The following is a 14,018-nucleotide window of genomic DNA, read 5'->3' on the forward strand; positions in this document are numbered from 1 at the left end:
ATTAACCTAAGGAATGAAAGATATTTGTAGTTGAGTGTGTGAACATGTAAATAGGATTAAAAGCAAATCCTTAAAACCATTTTTCAGAGACTCAGAAAAATAATAATACCTGAAATTTAAAATACTGCATTCTGAAAACAAAATTTTGCCACTTTATTATGGCTAGTGGGGTATATTTCTCCCCCTCTCTCTCTCTCTGTCTCTCTAGATGGAGTCTTGCTCTGTCTCCTAGGCTGGAGTGCAGTGGTGTGATCACAGCTCACTGCAACCTCTGCCTCCTGAGTTCAAGCAATTCTTCTCCCTCAGCCTCCCGAGAGGCTGGGATTATAGGCGCATGCCACCACACCCGGCTAATTTCTGTATTTTTAGTAGAGACAGGATTTCGCCATGTTGGCCAGGCTGGTCTCGAACTCTTGACCTCAGGTGATCTGCCCACCTCAGCCTCCCAAAGTGCTGGGATTACAGGTGTGAGCCACTGTGCCCAGCCCTCGGGGTATATTTCTCTTGCTAGCAGTTTCCTGGCCACATATAAGCCCCAATAGAACCACCATCAAGGTAATTCACTGTAGGTTTTACTGGGATAAGTGGAGCTAGACTTACCTTCCAAAGGCACCACATCCTATTTGCCATTTCTTAGATAAAGGATGAGCTATGTGTTCACAAATCCGAAACTCTTGTTTTGAAAGCAGCAGAGTACCGTGATTAAGAGCAAGTTCTGCAGAGCAAGACTGCCTGGGTTAATCCTGCTCTGCTTTGGAACTTCTTTACCTATCTTGGGGTTTGTGTGTGTGCGTGTGTGTGTGTGTTAGTGTGTGTGTGTGTGTGTTAGCTTCTCTGTTAAGGGATAATGCTGCTTGCATCATAGGACTAAATGATGGAAACCAATTCATTAGTACATTTAAACAGTGCCTAGTACGTATTAAAATCTCAGCTAAGCTTGGTTGTTTTTATGGGGACGGTTGGCTCCGTTCAGCTTCCCCATGGACTCGCCTCACACTTTTGATCCACCTGCTTCCTGGCTCCCCAGGAGACATAGACATGAACTGTCCCAGATTTCCCACTAGGGGGCAGTAGAGCCCCACCGGTATTATGGGAACATGCACCCCTGAACTCCACATCTGTCTCACGGTCCTGCTGAAAAGAGGCAGCTCACACCTTATGCGGCCTCGGCTGGAGGATCCTCATAGAAGAGTGTCAAAGCTGTCCAGAAAAGCATGAGGAACCACGCTTATGAAAAACCATGCCCCTTCTCTATCCATCTGTGGCATCACTAGCACCTTTGCCCAGTGGGGATGTGGCCTCTGCTCAGCTGCATCCTGGGGGCAGCCAGAAGCAGCCTCCTGCCCCCTATCCTGTGGACCTCACCTTGGCCAGCTGCCTTGAGGAATGTTAACCATCCTTGGCTGCTGACACCCAGGACCAGGGAGCAGAAAATGATGCCAGTGGAGAGCTTCATCCTGCTGCAGGGCCAAGGAAACACAACCAAGGATAATACACATTTTGTTTCAAGTTTTTATTTTTTGTAATGTTAGTCCATTCTTTCATTCCAAGAAAAAAACCCACTCGGTTTTACACACTCACACACACACACACACACACACAGGTGTATGTGTATAGATAAAAGATAGAAGGTCAGAGGGTCTACGTCTCCATTTCCATTTGTCTCATTGGAATCCCAGTATCTGACAGAAGAGGAGCAGTGACCCAGGATAAAGCAAATAGACAAAAGTCACACCATGTTTGAGAATCATTATTTTATATTAGAGCCTGCCAAAATTAGGAATTATGCCTCTTTCTGGGTTCTGAGCATATTTTAGGCACAGTAAAATGAAAGTTATAAGGCAGATAGCCGTCAGAGGATTTCCCTGTCCCTTTGGTTCTTATCTAAGGCAATGCTAAGCAACATTTGAATATTCCCTACACAACTTCCATTCCTTGGAAAAGGTGGGATTCCCTGTGGTCAGTGTAGTATCTGAGCTGGCGTGGCTCACTTGGTCCCAGGAGTAGACAGTAGAAGAGGGGGAAGAGGAGGGGAGTTGTCAACCATCCACAGCCACTGGTCATGGTGTACTTGGAGGAGCTGCTTCATAAAGCAGCGCATGTGATGTCCAGACCTCCTTTTTCCTACTCTTCTTCAGGCAGAAATTGAGGGCCAATGATCACATCCTGTCACAATTATTTTACTCCCTTTGGAACCATTCAATGCTGGAAATCTACTTTCTCATTTTATTCAAGTCATTCTCTTCTTTGATAGAAGTTGATATGGTTTGGATCTGTGTCCCCACCCAAATTTCATGTTCAATTGTAATTCCCAATGTTGGGAGTGGAGCCTAGAGGGAGGTGATTGAATCAGGAAGGCTGTTTCTCATGAAAGGTTTAACAGCATCCCCCTTGGTACTGTCGTCGTGATAGTGAGTGAATTCTTTTGAGATCTGGTTATTTAAAAGTGTGCAGTACCTCCCCCCTCACTCTCTTTTGTCCTTGCTCCCACCATGTGAGATGCCTCACTCACCCTCTGCCTTCGCCATATTGAAAGTTTCCTGAGGCTTCCCCAGAAGCAGAAGCCACTATGCTTCCTGTACAGACTAAAGAACCATGAACCAATATAACCTCTTTTCTTTATAAAGCACCCAGTTTCAGTCATTTCTTTATGGCAGTATGAGAACGGACTAATACAGAAGTATTAGAAAGCAAGTGGGGTGGAGACACTGGCTCATGCTTATAATACCAGCACTTTGGGAGGCTGAGGCAGAAGGATCACTCGAGGCCAGGAACTCAAGACCAACCTGGGAAACACAGCAAGACCCCATCTCCACTATATATCTGTATATATATTTTTTAAATTAGCGGAGTGTGGTAGTATGCACCTGTGGTCCCAGCTACTCAGGAGGCTGAGGCAGGAGGACTGCTTGAGCCCAGGAGTTGGAGGCTATGGTGAGCCATGATCACGCCACTGCACTCTAGCCTGGGTGACAAAGTGACACACTGACTCGTAGGAAAAAGAGCAAGAAAGCGAGTATGATTTCTAGATACCAAGAGGAACTCCTCACAGGGACTTTGACAAGCCTTGCCTGTTCTCTTCCTTTGTTACTTAATGTATTCTGCCTTCCGGGAAGTTACACGCAGTTTCTTATGGTGCCAAGCTGAGAATAATAGACAATAACGGCAGTCAGTTCTTTTCACTTGTTTCTCCTGAAAAAGAAAGATTTCCTGGCATGATATCAGAGTCCCCAGGCCTTAAAGGGATTTTCCAACAGTCTCTTATAAGTGACTACGTGTCCTGGTTTGCATGAGATCAGCGTCTATTGTCCAAGCTTAATAGTGGCACATCTTTTCATTGTCTACAATGGCCTGGATTGAACAGTAAATCAGATGGTAGCACTACTCTGATAACCTTGTGTGACCAGGCTGATTGAGAGGCCCAAGACACCTCCATTCTTTTAAGTTACAATTAATTTAAGTAGAAGAGGAGAATACTAAGGCTTAATTCTATTAGGAATTAGAAAAACAAAAATCAGAAAAGCCCAAAAGTCCACAGGTATCATGACTAAGAATGACATCTCAGACCTAAGCCCCAGTCTTAGAAGACCAGCGGGAAGAACTTTATATTCCCTAAATATAAAATGAAGAAAATAATGATACAAAATCACTACCCTCAAAAAATTCACATTTAATGAATCCTAGTTATCAGAATAGTAGATATAGGAAGGATGCAGAAAAATACAACTCCCTTGTAGGGTTGTTGTGAGGATTAAATGATTAATGCTGACAGGGACTTGGGTTAATTCTGGGCACGTGTAAAGCATTTAATGAATTTTAGAGCTTCCACCTTAACCAAGAAAATGCATAATAATTTATATTTTCCAGGAGACAGAAATATTAATTACAATATTATTACCAAGGCAACCTATTATTAAGACATTAGTAAGTAAGATTATCAATTAGAGCTACAGTTATAAGGACCAAGGTTTATTTTCACATAGTGTCAGAGACGTTTGAACCAGAGCGACTCTATTTGGTGTGAGGGCTAGGAAAACGAGGCTGAGATTGCTAGGCTGCATGCTCAGAAAGTTAGGCATTCCTAACCTCTAGACGTTTACAGTTAAGGGAACAAATTCGTAACGTTTACTAAACAGACCCAGACTTGGGAGTGTGCAAATATCCCAATATTTGGAGAACAAAGACATTCCTAATTTTTCTTTAAAGATAATAATATTGGCCGGGCGCGGTGGCTCACGCCTGTAATCCCAGCAATTTTGAAGGCCCAGGTGGGTGGATCACGAGGTCAGGAGTTCGAGAGCAGCCTGGGCAAAATGGTGAAACCCCATCTCTACTAAAAATACAAAAAGCAAAATTAGCTGAGTGTGGTGGCGCGCGCCTGTAGTCCGAGCTACTTGGGAGGCTGAAGCAGGAGAATTGCTTGAATCCAGGAGGTGGAGGTTGCAGTGAGCCGTGATTGTGCCACTGCACTCCAGCATGGGTGACAGAGTGAGACGCCATCTCAAAAAAAAAAAAAGATAATAATATTGATTCTTGCAAAATATAGTAATTAAGAAAACAGGGCTGGGTGCGGTGGCACACGCCTGTAATCCCAGCACTTTGGGAGGCCAAGGCGGTGGATCACCTGAGGTCAGGAATTCAAGACCAACCTGCCCAACATGGCAAAACCCTGTCTTTACTAAAAATACAAAAATTAGCTGTGCGTGGTGCTGGGCACCTGTAATCCCAGCTACTTGGGAGGCTGAGGCAGGAGAATTGCTTGAACTTGGTGGGCAGAGGTTGCAATGAGCTGAGACTGTGCCACTTCACTACAGCCTCGGCAACAAAGCAAGACTTTGTCTCAAAAAAAAAAAAAAAAAAAAAAAAAGAAAGAAAGAAAGAAAAGAAAAATAAAAATAAAAGAAGAAATCTGTTATCACAAACCCTTGTAGCAGAACACATCTCCCCATGTATATAAGCAATTGTGCCTAGGGTGGACACGTTCCTTTTCTGACTTTCAGGAACGTTCTACTCTGTCTATGGAGTAGCTGTCCTTTTGTCACTTTACTTTCTTAATAAACGTGCTTTTACTTTGCACTGTGGACTCGCCCTGAATTCTTTCTTGTGCAAGATCCAAGAACCCTCTCTTGGGGGTCTGGATCCTGAGCCCTGTCCTGTAACAATAGGACATAAAATCATCTTCGAAGTCTGGGTAAAAGACTTGAAAGAAAAATCTTTCAAGATTTTTTTTTGTTAGAAATAACTGTTGCAAGGATATGTTTATGATGCAAAAAAACTGCATTGCTTGCATGCAAAAAAATCTGCATTGCAAAAAAATCTGCATTGCTTGCAGCTGCAAGAGATAACATTCCTTCAAACCTTGCTGAGACTTTTTTTGTTATTACTATACTTTAAGTTCTAGGGTACATGTGCACAACGTGGAGGTTTGTTACATAGGTATACATGTGCCATGCTGGTTTGCTGCACTCATTAACTTGCTATTTACATTAGGTATTTCTCCTAATGCTATCCCTCCCACGACAGGCCCCGGGGTGGGATGTTCCCTGCCCTGTGTCCAAGTGTTCTCATTGTTCAATTCCCACCTATGAGTGAGAATATGTGGTGTTTGGTTTTCTGTCCTTATGATACTTTGCTCAGAATGATGGTTTCCAGCCCCATCCACGTCCCTGCAAAGGACATCAACTCATCATTTTTTATGGCTGCATAGTATTCCATGGTGTATATGTGCCACATTTTCTTAATCCAGTCTATCACTGTTGGACATTTGGGTTGGTTCCAAGTCTTTGCTATTGTGAATAGTGCCACAATAAACATACGTGTGCATGTGTCTTTATAGCAGGGTGATTTATAATCCTTTGGGTATATACCCAGTAATGGGATGGCTGGGTGAAATGGTATTTCTAGTCCTAGATCCTTGAGGAATCGCCACACTCTCTTCCACAATGGTTGAACTAGTTTACACTCCCACCAACAGTGTAAAAGCTTTCCTGTTTCTCCACATCCTCTGCAGCATCTGTTGTTTCCTGACTTTTTAATGATTGCCATTCTAACTGGTGTAAGATGGTATCTCATTGTGGTTTTGATTTGCATTTCTCTGATGGCCAGTGATGATGAGCATTTTTTCATGTGTCTTTTGGCTGCATAAATGTCTTCTTTTGAGAAGTGTCTGTTCATATCCTTTGCCCACTGTTTGATGGGGTTGTTTGGTTTTTACTTGTAAATTTGTTGGAGTTCATTGTAGATTCTGGATATTAGCCCTTTGTCAGATGAGTAGATTGCAAAAATTTTCTCCCATTCTGTAGGTTGCCTGTTTACTCCGATGGTACTTTCTTTTGTTGTGCAGAAGCTCTTTAGTTTCATTAGATCCCATTTGTCAATTTTGGCTTGTGTTGCCATTGCTTTTGGTGTTTTAGACGTGAAGTCCTTGCCCATGCCTATGTCCTGAATGGTATTGCCTAGGTTTTCTTCTAGGGTTTTTATGGTTTCAGGTCTAACATTTAAGTCTTTAATCCATCCTGAATTAATTTTTGTATAAGGTGTAAGGAAGGGATCCAGTTTCAGCTTTCTACATATGGCTAGCCAGTTTTCCCAGCACCATTTATTAAATAGGGAATCCTTTCCCCATTGCTTGTTTTTGTCAGGTTTGTCAAATATCAGATAGTTGTAGATATGTGGCATTATTTCTGAGGGCTCTGTTCTGTTCCATTGGTCTATATCTCTGTTTTGGTACCAGTACCATGCTGTTTTGGTTACTGTAGCCTTGTAGTATAGTTTGAAGTCAGGTAGCGTGATGCCTCCAGCTTTGTTCTTTTGGCTTAGGATTGACTTGGCAATGCGGGCTCTTTTTTGGTTCCATATGAACTTTAAAGTAGTTTTTTCCAATTCTGTGAAGAAAGGCATTGGTAGCTTGATGGGAATGGCATTGAATCTATAAATTACCTTGGGCAGTATGGCCATTTTCACAATATTGATTCTTCCTACCCATGAGCATGGAATGTTCTTCCATTTGTTTGTATCCTCTTTTATTTCATTGAGCAGTGGTTTGTAGTTCTCCTTGAAGAGGTCCCTCACATCCCTTGTAAGTTGGATTCCTAGGTACTTTATTCTCTTTGAAGCAATTGTGAATGGGAGTTCACTCATGATTTGGCTCTCTGTTTGTCTGTTACTGGTGTACAAGATTGCTCGTGATTTTTGCACATTGATTTTGTATCCTGAGACTTTGCTGAAGTTGCTTATCAGCTTAAGGAGATTTTGGGCTGAGACGATGAGGTTTTCTAAATATACAATCATGTCATCTGCAAACAGGGACAATTTGACTTCCTTATATCCTAATTGAATACCCTTTATTTCCTTCTCCTGCCTGATTGCCCTAGCCAGAACTTCCAACACTATGTTGAATAGGAGTGGTGAGAGAGGGCATCCCTGTCTTGTGCCAGTTTTCAAAGGTAAAGCTTCCAGTTTTTGCCCATTCAGTATGATATTGGCTGTGGGTTTGTCATAGATAGCTCTTATTATTTTGAGATACGTCCCATCAATACCTAATTTATTGAGAGTTTTTAGCATGAAGGTTGTTGAATTTTGTCAAAGGCCTTTTCTGCATCTATTGAGATAATCATGTGGTTTTTGTCTTTGGTTCTGTTTATATGCTGGATTACATTTATTGATTTGCGTGTGTTGAAGCAGCCTTGCATCCCAGGGATGAAGCCCACTTGATCATGGTGGGTAAGCTTTTTGATGTGCTGCTGGATTCAATTTGCCAGTATTTTATTGAGGATTTTTGCATCGATATTCATCAGGGATATTGGTCTAAAATTCTCTTTTTTTGTTGTGTCTCTGCCAGGCTTTGGTATCAGGATGATGCTGGCCTCATAAAATGAGTTAGGGAGGATTCCCTCTTTTTCTATTGATTGAAATAATTTCAGAAGGAATGGTACCAGCTCCTCCTTGTACCTCTGATAGAATTCGGCTGTGGGTCCATCTGGTCCTGGACTTTTTTTGGTTGGTAAGCTGTTAATTATTACCTCAATTTCAGAGCCTGTTACTGGTCTATTCAGAGATTCATCTTCTTCTTCGTTTAGTCTTGGGAGCATATATGTGTCGAGGAATTTATCCATTTCTTCTAGATTTTCTAGTTTATTTGCATAGAGGTGTTTATAGTATTCTCTGATGGTAGTTTGTATTTCTGTGGGATCGATGGTGATATTCCCTTTATCATTTTTTATTGCATCTATTTGATTCTTCTCTCTTTTCTTCTTTATTAGTCTTGCTAGCGGTCTATCAATTTTGTTGATCTTTTCAAAAAACCAGCTCCTGGATTCTTGGATTTTTTGAAGGGTTTTTTGTGTCTCTATCTCCTTCAGTTCTGCTCTGATCTTAGCTATTTCTTACTTTCTGCTAGCTTTTGAATGTGTTTGCTCTTGCTTCTCTAGTTCTTTGAATTGTGATGTTAGGCTGTCAATTTTAGATCTTTCCTGCTTTCTCTTGTGGGCATTTAGTGCTATAAATTTCCCTCTACACACTGCTTTGGGTGTGTCCCAGAGATTCTGGTATGTTGTGTCTTTGCTCTCGTTGGTTTCAAAGAACATCTTTATTTCTGCCTTCATTTCGTTATGTACCCAGTAGTCATTCAGGAGCAGATTGTTCAGTTTCCATGTAGTTGAGCGGTTTTGAGTGAGATTCTTAATCTTGAGTTCTAATTTGATTGCACTGTGGTCTGAGAGACAGTTTGTTGTGATTTCTCTCTTTTACTTTTGCTGAGGAGTGTTTTACTTCCAATTATGTGGTCAATTTTAGAATAAGTGTGATGTGGTGCTGAGAAGAACGTATATTCTGTTGATTTGGGGTGGAGAGTTCTGTAGATGTCTATTAGGTCCACTTGGTTCAGAGCTGAGTTTAAGTCTTGGATATCCTTGTTAATTTTCTGTCTTGTTGATCTATCTAATATTGACAGTGGGGTATTAAAGTCTCCCATTATTATTGTGTGGGAGTCTAAGTCTCTTTTTAGGTCTCTAAGGACTTGCTTTATGAATCTGGGTGCTCCTGTATTGGGTACATATATGTTTAGGATAGTTAGCTCTTCTTGTTGAATTGATCCCTTTACCATTATGTAATGGCCTTCTTTGTCTCTTTTGATCTTTGTTGGTTTAAAGTCTTTTTTATCAGAGACTAGAATTGCAACCCCTGCTTTTTTTGTTTTCTTTCCGTTTGCTTGGTAGAGCTTCCTCCATCCCTTTATTTTGAGCCTATCTGTGTCTCTGCACGTTGAGATGGGTTTCCTGAATACAGCACACTGATGGGTCTTGACTCTTTATCCAATTTGCCAGTCTGTGTCTTTTAATTGGAGCATTTAGCCCATTTACATTTAAGGTTAATATTGTTATATGTGAATTTGATCCTGTCATTATGATGTTAGCTGGTTATTTTGCTCATTAGTTGATGCAGTTTCTTCCTAACATCGATGGTCTTTACAACTGGCATGTTTTTGCAGTGACTGGTACTGGTTGTTCCTTTCCATGTTTAGTGCTTCCTTCAGGAGCTCTTTTAGGGCAGTCCTGGTGGTGACAAAATCTCTCAGCATTTGCTTGTCTGTAAAGGATTTTATTTCTCCTTCACTTATGAAGCTTAGTTTGGCTAGATATGAAATTCTGGGTTGAAAATTCTTTTCTTTTCTTTTTTTATTATTAAGTTTTAGGGTACATGTGCACAACGTGCAGGTTTGTTACATATGTATACAGGTGCCATGATGGTGTGCTGCACCCATTAACTCGTCATTTAGCATTAGGTATATCTCCTAATGCTATCCCTCCCCCTTCCCCCACCCCACAACCGTTCCCAGTGTGTGATGTTCCCCTTCCTGTGTCCATGTGTTCTCATCGTTCAATTCCCACCTATGAGTGAGAACATGTGGTGTTTGGTTTTTTGTCTTTGCGATAGTTTGCTGAGAATGATGGTTTCCAGCTTCATCCATGTCCCTACAAAGGACATGAAGTCATCATTTTTATGGCTGCATAGTATTCCATGGTGTATATGTGCCACGTTTTCTTAATCCAGTCTGTCATTGTTGGACATTTGGGTTGGTTCCAAGTCTTTGCTATTGTGAATAGTGCCACAATAAACATATGTGTGCATGTGTCTTTATAGCAGGGTGATTTATAATCCTTTGGGTATATACCCAGTAATGGGATGGCTGGGTGAAATGGTATTTCTAGTCCTAGATCCCTGAGGAATTGCCACACCGACTTCTTTAAGAATGTTGATTATTGGCCCCCACTCTCTTCTGGCTTATAGAGTTTCTGCCGAGAGATCCACTGTTATTCTGATGGGCTTCCCTTTGTGGGTAACCTGACCTTTCTCTCTGGCTGCCCTTAACATGTTTTCCTACATTTCAACTTTGGTGAATCTGACAATTATGTGTCTTGGAGTTGCTCTTCTTGAGGAGTATCTTTGTGGCATTCTCTGTATTTCCTGAATCTGAATGTTGGCCTGTCTTGCTAGATTGGGGAAGTTCTCCTGGATAATATCCTGCAGAGTGTTTTCCAACTTGGTTCCATTCTCCCTGTCACTTTCAGGTACACCAATCAGACGTAGATTTGGTCTTTTTACATAGTCCCATATTTCTTGGAGGCTTTGTTCGTTTCTTTTTATTCTTTTTTCTCTAAACTTCTCTTCTTGCTTCATTTCATTCATTTGATCTTCCATCACTGATACCCTTTCTTCCAGTTGATTGAATCAGCTACTGAGGCTTGTGCATTCGTCATGTAGTTCTCGTGCCATGGTTTTCACCTCCATCATGTCCTTTAAGGACTTCTCTTTATTGGTTATTCTAGTTAGCCATTCATCTAATCTTTTTTCAAGGTTTTTAACTTCTTTGCCGTGGGTTCGAACTTCTTCCTTTAGCTCGGAGTAGTTTGATCGTCTGAAGGCTTCTTCTCTCAACTTGTCAAAGTCATTCTCCATCCAGCTTTGTTTCACTGCTCGTGAGGAGCTGCATTCCTTTGGAGGAGGAGAGGTGCTCTGATTTTTAGAATTTTCAGTTTTTCTTCTCTGTTTTTTCCCCATCTTTGTGGTTTTATTTGCCTTTGGTCTTTGATCATGGTGATGTACAGATGGGGTTTTGGTGTGGATGTCCTTTCTGTTTGTTAGTTTTCCTTCTAACAGTCAGGACCCTCAGCTGCAGGTCTGTTGGAGTTTGCTGGAGGTCCACTCCAGACCCTGTTTGCCTGAGTATCAGCAGCGGAGGCTGCAGAACAGTGGATACTGGTGAACAGCAAATGTTGCTGCCTGATCGTTCCTCTGGAAGTTTTGTCTCAGAGGAGTACCTGGCCATGTGAGATGTCCGTCTGCCCCTACTGGGGGTGCCTCCCAGATAGGGAGTCGGGGTTCATGGGGTCAGGGACTCACTTGAGGAGGCAGTCTGCCTTTTCTCAGATCTCAAGCTGCATGCTGGGAGAACCACTACTCTCTTCAAAGCTGTCAGACAGGGACATTTAAGTCTGCAGAGGTTTCTGCTGCCTTTTGTTTGGCTATGGCCTGCCCCCAGAGGTGGAGTTTATAGAGGCAGGCAGGCCTCCTTGAGCTGCAGTGGGCTCCACCCGGTTGGAGCTTCCCAGCTGCTTTGTTTACCTACTCAAGCCTCAGCAATGGCGGGCACCCCTCCCCTAGCCTCACTGCCACCTTGCAGTTTGATCTCAGACTACTGTGCTAGCAATGAGCGAGCCTCCATGGGCGTAGGACCCTCCGAGCCAGGCGCAGGATACAATCTCCTGGTGTGCTGTTTGCTAAGACCGTTGGGAAAGTGCAGTATTAGGATGGGAGTGACCCGATTTTCCAGGTGCCATCTGTCACTCCTTTTCTTGGCTAGGGAAGGGAATTCCCTGACCCCTTGCACTTCCCGGGTGAGGTGATGCCTCGCCCTGCTTCGGCTCACACTTGGTATGCTGCACCCACTGTCCTGCACCCACTGTCCGACAATCCCCAGTAAGATGAACCCAGTACCTCAGTTGGAAATGCAGAAATCATTCGTCAGATTCTGTGTTGCTCATGCTGGGAGCTGTAGACTGGAGCTGCTCCTATTTGGCCATCTTGGCTCCACCCCCCTCCTGAATTATTATTGGATCAACAATGAAATCAAGATAGAAATTTAAAAATTCTATAAACTGAATGATAATAGTGACACAACCTATCAAAACCTCTGGAATACAGCAAAAGTGGTGCTAAGAGGAAGGTTCATTGTATTAAATGCATATATCAAAATGTCTGAAAGAGCACAAATAGACAATCTGAGGTCACATCTCAAGGAACTAGAGAAGCAAGAACAAACTAAACCCGACCCAGCAGAAGAAAATAAATAAAAACGATCAGAGCAGAACTAAATGAAACTGAAACAAACAAACAAAACAAAAGATAAATGAAACAAAAAGCTGGTTCTTTGAAAACTTAAACAAAATTGATACACCATTAGCAAGGTTAACCAAGAAAAGAACAGAGAAGATTCAAATAAGCTCAATTAGGAATGAAACAAGAGATATTACAACCAATGCTATAGAAATACAAAAGATCTTTCAAGACTACTGTGATCACCTTTACATGCACAAACCAGAAAACCTGGAGGTTATGCATAAATTCCTGGAAACACACAAACCTCCTAGATTAAACTGGGAAGAAATAGAAAGTCTGAACAGACCAATAAAAAGGAGTGAGACTGAAATAAAATTTTTTTAAATTGCCAACAAAAAGTACAAGACCAGATGTATTCACAGCTGAATTCTATCAGATATTCAAAGAAAAATTGGTATCAATCCTACTGAAGCTATTCCATAAAGAAAGAGGGAATCCTGCCTAAAGCATTGTATGAAGCCAATGTCACCTTAATACCAAAACCAGGAAAGGATATACAAAAAAGAAAACTACAGACCAGTACCACTGATGAATATACATGCAGAAATCCCCAACAAAATACTAGCTAACCCAATCCAACAGCATATCAAGAAGATAATCCACCATTGTCAAGTGGGTTTCACACCAGGGATGCAGGATAGGTTAACATACACAAGTCAATAAATGTGATACATCACATAAACAGAATTAAAAACAAAAATCACACGATCATCTCAATAGATGCTGAAAAAGCATTTGACAAAATCTAACATTTCTTTATGATTAAAACCTTCAGCAAAATCGACATAGAAAGGACATACCTTAATGTAAGAAAAGCCATCTATGACAGACCCACAGCAAACATTATACTGAATGGGGAAAAGTTGAAAACATTGTCCCTGAGAACTGGAACAAGACAAGGATGCTACTTTCACCACTTCTATTCAACATAGTAGTGGAAGTTTTAACCAGAGCAATCAGACAAGAGAAAGAAATCAAGGGCACCCAAATCAATAAAGAGGAAGTCAAACTGTCCCTGTTCACTGATGATATGATTGTATACCTAGAAAACCCTAAAGACTCATCCAGAAAGCTCCTAGAACTGGTACATAAATTCAGTAAAGTTTCAGGATACAAACTCAATGTACACAAATCAGTAGCACTGCTATACACCAACAGTGACCAAGCTGAGAATCAAATCAAGAACTCAAACACTTTTACAATAGCTGTAAAAAAATACTTAAGAATATTCTTACCCAAGGAGGTGAAGGACCTCTACAAGGAAAACTACAAAACACAGCTGACATCATAGATGACACAAACAAGTGGAAACACATCCCATGCTCATGGATGGGTAGAATCATTATTGTGAAAATGACCATACTGCCAAAAGCAATCTACAAGTTCAATGCAATTCCCACCAAAATATCATCATCATTCTTCACAGAACTAGAAAAAAAATTCTAAAATTCATATGGAACAACAACCAAAAAAAAAAAAAAAAAACCCGCATAGCCAAAGCAAGACTTAGCAAAAAGAACAAATCTGGAGGCATCACATTACCCATCTTCACTATACTACAAGGCTATAATCACCAAAACATCATGGTTTTGGTGACATAAAACTAGGCACATAGACCAATG

This window comes from Pan troglodytes, chromosome 9 (genome assembly GCF_028858775.2).
Source record: "Pan troglodytes isolate AG18354 chromosome 9, NHGRI_mPanTro3-v2.0_pri, whole genome shotgun sequence".
In the NCBI taxonomy this organism is placed as follows: Eukaryota; Metazoa; Chordata; class Mammalia; order Primates; family Hominidae; genus Pan; species Pan troglodytes.